Raw genomic sequence first — 6,845 nt, forward strand, 5'->3', positions numbered from 1 at the left:
GTGTTTAAATAAAAAAAAAGTAAAAAAAAAAAAAGAATTTGAAAAAGAAAAGGAAAGTTCATTAGCAGATATATTTGTGACAATTATTGTATCACCAATAAAGTTGTTAATACAATAAAAAAAAATGAAGGATGAAGGGAAAAGAGGAAGGAAAGGCGGCTGGAGAGATAGTATGGAGGTAAGGCATTTGCATGCAGAAGGACGGTGGTTCGAATCCCAGCATCCCATATGGTCCCCTGAGCCTGCCAGGAGCAATTTCTGAGCATAGAGCCAAGGAGTAACCTCTGAGCGCTGCCAGATGTGACCCAAAAACAAAAACAAAAAAAAAGAAGAAGAGGAAGGAAAGCCACTCTCATTGAGAACTAGCTGTGCACCTGGATCTGATTTATTGACTTTACACACCCATTCTATTCTCTGACAACTGAAAAATAAGAATTCGGGGTTGGAGGTGTCCAGGGGTCAAGGGATGTGCTCTGCATGAGGCTGACTAGTTCAATCTCCAGCACTACATGGTCTCCCAAGTGTTCTCTACCTGCATTCCTGGAAGTTTCTAGGCATTACCTGATGTGGGTCTGAAAATACTCCCATTCCCAGAACCATGTATTCTTGGGGTGGCCCAGGCAACACCCAACACCAGAGAGTTTGAGCAATACCACATCCTAGGATCATTGCATTCCAGCTCAGTTGGATGAAATTATTAGTGTGGCCCCCTAGATTTGTGAGCACTGGTTGGGAAGACCCCCCCCCCAACAGATATCAGTATTCTATTGACTGTTGAAGAAATCACAGTACAGAGCAGAAAACGACCTTCTTTTATACTGTCTGAACTGGAAGTAATAAACAAAATTTCACAGGTGCCTTTTGAGCTCAACAGCCTATGCTATTTCTGCTCTATTGTTCAATAATGTGAACCATAATGGTGTTAATGCCTCAGACACCACAAAAGAATTTTGAGAAAACCCACAAGCACAATGAACTCGAAATATTTTGCTCGGATGTTTACTTGTGAAGCATCCTAGACCACTACAGAAGTAAATCAGCTCAAGGACCTAATTTCAAGCTTTCAGTCTTTGCAGCATTAGTATTTAGAAATATTTGCTTTTCTCTTTTAGCACAAGGCTTAGAGTTTCTTGAAATCAAATCATTATTTGGAGACATGAATTGTGCCACGGGAAAGAATGGGAGGAGAAAATAAAGCCCTACACAAATCTCTTTTCTTTGTTAATGAGCCATTGTCTACATACTTAGATTTGCATGGGCACCAGCTGGGTAGAGTTTTACCCATCCCTGAGGAGGATCCTAAGGATTTATCATGAAGTCTGTGTCTCATTTGTGGTACTATACAATTTTGTAAGCCCAAAATGTATTCCATTAGTTTTGTTTGTTTGTTTGCTTTTTGGGGGGCCACATCGGGCAGCACTCAGGGCTTACTCCTGGCTCTGTGCTCAGAAATCGCTCCTGGCAGGCTTGGGGGACCATATGGGATGCTGGGAATCGAACCAGGGTTTCTCCTGGGTTGGCTGTGTGCAAGGCAAACGCCCTACCATTTTTTCTATATAGCTCCAGCGCCATGTATTCTATTTTCTCTCTTCCTCCCCCATGCTTATTATTATTATTATTATTAATTATTATTATTATTATTTTTGTTTTTTGGGCCACACCCGGCGGTGCTCAGGGGTTACTCCTGGCTGTTTGCTCAGAAATAGCTCCTGGCAGGCACGGGGACCATATGGGACACTGGGATTCGAACCAACCACCTTTGGTCCTGGATCGGCTGCTTGCAAGGCAAACGCCGTTGTGCTATCTCTCCGGGCTCCCCCCCATGCTTATTTTTAAGGCCAGTAATTTAGTAGTTAAAACTGTGTTACTGGGGCCGGCGAGGTGGCGCTAGAGGTAAGGTGTCTGTCTGCCTTGCAAGCGCTAGCCAAGGACCAGGACCGCGGTTCGATCCCCCGGCGTCCCATATGGTCCCCCCAATCCAGGGGCAATTTCTGAGCCCTTAGCTAGGAGTAACCCCTGAGCATCAAACGGGTGTGGCCCGTAAAAACCAAAAACAAACAAACAAACAAAAAAACTGTGTTACACCAAAGTGGGTGATGTATGTATGCATCCCTCTAGCCTTTCAGGGAAGTGAATTTATTGTAACCAGAACTTTTAGTTTTTCTGGTTGTGTTGAATAGCCTAGAGCAGAGGTGGCCAATTTTTTTCTGCAAACTTCTAAATAGTACACATTTTAGGCTTTGCAAACCAAATGGTGTTTGTAGAAACTACTCTGCCATTGGATGGGAAAGCAATTATAGTATGTAAATGAATGAGTGTGACTGTTCCGACAAAACTTTATTGACAAGAACAGGAGGAAAGCCAAAGTTCCTTTGTGAGATAGAGTTTTACAAAGCCTAAGCCTATGTATATCACAGGCTTGTCAAGCTCATAGGAAGTGATCGATAAGTTGCACAGGGGTTCCTCCTGGCCGTCTGCTCAGAAATAGCTCCTGGCAGGCACGGGGGACCATATGGGACACCAGGATTCGAACCAACCAAAGTGGTCCTGGATCGGCTGCTTGCAAGGCAAACGCTGCTGTGCTATCTCTCCGGGCCTGGCAATTTTTTTTTCAATAAAGAAATATTTATATGCAGGAAGAGCAAAACTCGTTCATGGTGAGGTAAATTCTTTTTTTTTTTTAATTTTTTAAAAATAATATCTTTATTAAGCATCATGTTTGTAGTTGGGTATATATATTATATATTATATATATATATATATATATATATATATATATTTTTTTTTTTTTTTGCTGGATGGGGTGAAATTTTTTTTTGTTTTGTTTTGATTTTGGGCCACACCTGGTGATGCTCAGGGGTTACTCCTGGCTATGCTCTCAGAAATCCCTCCCGGCTTGGGGGACCATATGGGACACCGTGGGGGGAGGGGGAAATAGAATCGTGGTATGTTCTAGGTTAGTTTGTGCAAGGCAAATGCCCTATTGCCTGCACCACAGCTCTGGGGTGAATTCTCTTGCTCAACTTATCTCCTGGGAACCTAAGCTCTAATTTGCCATGGTCAATAAAATTTGAGCAGAAGTTCATTTTCCCACCCCTTCATATCCTAGGAAGGGAACTTGAAGAAGCATGTCACCAAGTGGAATATGAGAGTGAAGATGGCCAAGCAGAAAGCAGAACCAGGGCAGGAGAGAAAGGAGATCAGTAGTGCATTTGCCTTGCAAGCAGCTGACCTGGGATGGATGGTGGTTTGATGGTAGAGGGGTGGTAGATGGGCGTGTTTGTGGTGCTAAAGGATCAGTGTCCTTTCATAGTGACTCTACAGAGCTAGCTTGACCCTTTGACTCCTCGAATTCACAGCAGGAAGCTGCAAGCCTAACCTGGAAGAGAGCTTTCACTGAGTCCTAACTGTATTGGCCTTTGGCTCGACCTTCGACTTCCATGATACAGAATTGTAAGAAATAGTTATCTTTTATTTACAAGCCACCCAGTGTTTTGTTAGAGCAGTCAGAGCACATTAAGACATCTTCTCAGACAACTGCTTTCAATGGTGTTATAAATTATGAAAAGAGTCGGTAAGAGTAGATTCAACATATATATATATATAAAAGAATAAAGCCTGAGCGAACTAGAGCCCCAAGAAGTTGCAGGCCAACTTTTATTGGGCCTTCAAGTTTCCTGGAGCTCAATTCTGTTGTATGTGTCAAACTTCTCTGGTTTTATGTTACTATGACAATATGCCTAAGGACAATTGTTTCCTTTCAAAGAGAATTCTATTAATTTCTGCTGCATCAGATAAAATTCTCTCTGTAGCAAGTGATGGAAAACTGGATTCAAATGGCCTTACATGCAGGAAATTTTCTGGCTGATGAAATGGAAAAGTCTAGTGATAATGCAGGCTATAGCTAGACTGCCCAACCTCCCAAGCGAAGCCAGCTATTCTTTGTCTTTTGGTTCTGCCTTATTTATTTATATAGCTTTTGGGTCACATCTGGCCTCTTTCAGGGGTTACTCCGGGATCTGCACTTAGAAATATCCCCTGGGATCTGCACTTGGAAATATCACCTTTCTTCCACAGGGGACTTTATGGGATGCCGGGATTTGAACCACCTTCTATCCTAGGTCGGCTGCTTGCAAGGCAAACACCCTACCGATGTGCTATCTCTTCTGACATGGTTCTGCCTTCTGCATGACCATCTTCACTCTCATATTCCACTTGGTGACATGCTTCTTCAAGTTCCCTTCCTAGGATATGAAGGGGTGGGAAAATGAACTTCTGCTCAAATTTTATTGACCATGGCAAATAAAGAAAACAGATTTGCATGCTTTTCTTTTTTAGAGATGCAGAGTTTTCTAGTATGTATGTATGTATGTATGTATGTATGTATGTATGTATGTATGTATGTATATAACAACTTCTTGATCTATTCACCCATAGTTGGGTATTTGGATTTCTCCATATCCTGGTTACTGTATTAAGTGTGGCAATGAATAGACACCTACTTATGTATCTTTAAAATAAATGTTCTTGTGTTATGGGTATAGATGACAAGAAGTGGTAAGGCTGAGTTGTATGGCAGTTCAACTCCACTTTTCTTTATGTTTGTTATTTGGGGCCACACCCGAGGTGCTCAGGGATTACTCCTAGCTCTTTGCTCAGAAATCACTGCTGGCAGGCTGATTTACCATATGGAAATATAGGGGATCAAATTCAGCTGGGCTATGCGCAAGGCAAATTCCCTACCTGCTGTGCTATCACTCTGGCCCTTCTACTATTATATTTTGTATAGATCTTTCCATAGAGGCTGAATCAGATGACATGCCCACCAACAATGGACAAAGGTTCCTTTCTGTCAACACTTGCTATTCTCACACTTTTATTAATTAATTGTTTTGAACTAACCCTAGCAGTGCTCAGGGTTTATCCCTGGCTCTGCACTCAGGAATCACTCCTGATGGGAGATAGGGAATTATATGGGATATCAGGTCAGTTGTGTGTAAGGCAATCACCCTACTTACTCTGGCCATGTTTCCAGACTTTTTGATATGTGCCATTCTCAAGGACACATTGTTGTTTTGATTTGTGTTTCCCTAATTATAAATGCTGAACACTTATTTAAATGTCTATTGCCCATTTGCATATTTTTTGGGGGAAAGTATGTGTTTATCTCCTCACCCCATTTGGGGATAGGATCATTTTGTTGTTGTTGTTGTTGTTGTTGACTTTTGTGAGTGCTTTATAGATGCTGAATGTCAGCCTTTTAGCATGCAAATATTTTACCCCATCAGTGGGGAGTCTTTTAATGCAGCCTGGAGTTCTTTTGCTTTTCAGAAGCTTTTTAATTTGATGTAATCTCATTTGTTTATTTTTGTTTTTGTTATCTTAGCCACTGTGGTCATCTCATTGAGGACTCCTCTGCAGACAGTTTTTTTTTTTTGAGAGTTCTTCAATGTATTTTGCGAATTCTGCTCTAATCTTGAGATATTTAATCCAAGTTGACTCTACTTTTGTGAACAGTGTGAGGTGTGGTTCTAATTTCATTTCTACATGTACAGCTATCTAATTTCCCTGACATAATGTTTTGAAGAGATTTTCTTTGCTCCACTTCATATATTTAGCTCCTTTGTCATATATAATCTCATTACTATAGATGTAACTCAGGACTTTTGATTCTGTTTTATTGGTCTGTAGGTCTATCTTTATTCCAGTGTTATGCACTTTTTGATTATTATTGCTTTGTAGTGTAGTATAATTTAAAGTCAGTTAATAAATGTCTCCCTTTTTATAATATTACTTTGACTATTTGGAGAGTTTTTGGTTCCATACAAATTTTAGTAGAGTTTGTTCTGGTCTTTAAAAAGTCATTAAAATTTTAATAGGTTTTTCATTGAATCTTTATAGTACTATGGGTAGGATAAACTTTTTAACAAAACTGACTCTTCCAATCAGTGTATCAGAAAGACATTAGGAATTGAAAAACTCTCCAGATGCTTGAGATATAAAGGAAAGCTTGAGACCCTCAGTCTTGTGGTTAAAAAGGACTTACAAACATACAACTCTAGGCAAACAGGTGATGCTGGTGTGAGCTAAAAGTGCAGCTTAGAAATGGCAGAAAAAAGAGTTTCAGTGTTTTTTTTTTTTTTTTTTGTATTTCCCATTATTTTTGTCTTTAATTTTCCCTGTATATTAAAATCTTCTAATATTACAGCAAAGGAAAGAGTCACTGGGACTTGGTTTTCAGGCACACTTGAACAACCAAAGTTGCAAAGAGGGCCTGTCTCATGTGATTCTCATTTGAATCACACTGGACTGGGCACTGAAATACAGATGAAGGGCAAGACAGAGGCAACAACATACAACATACAAGACCTAGCCCATGCTTTTAAGTGTTCCCACTGCAGGGTGGAGCCTTTTGTGTGTAGACATAGGTTGCTGGTCCATGCATCAAAGAGTTGACAGAGGAAAAATCTGGGGGAAAGAACAGACATAGATAGAGCAGGAGAGAAAAAGCAGAGAGAATAGATAGCATTGTTGCTGAGGAACAAAATTTCTGAGCTAGAATATTCTGGAAGAAAAAGGTGATACACCAGTATGCGTGAGCTACAGGAGGGCATTGTGACTCACTTGCTTTCCTCAGGGTGTTGGAATTGGGGCAGTTGCTCAATCTTAGTTAGAAAAGTCTATAAGACCTGATTGAGAGTGTGAAACAGGTGAAGAAAAGGGGGTCCTCTAGGACCAGTGTGTAGGGTGGGTTGGGTGGTTCCCCACAGAAATAGATGAACCACAGAGACGAGACCTCCACCTTTCAGAAATAAATAGAAAAGAAGGAAGGGAGAATTTCCCTC

Source organism: Suncus etruscus, chromosome 18 (genome assembly GCF_024139225.1).
Source record: "Suncus etruscus isolate mSunEtr1 chromosome 18, mSunEtr1.pri.cur, whole genome shotgun sequence".
NCBI lineage: Eukaryota > Metazoa > Chordata > Mammalia > Eulipotyphla > Soricidae > Suncus > Suncus etruscus.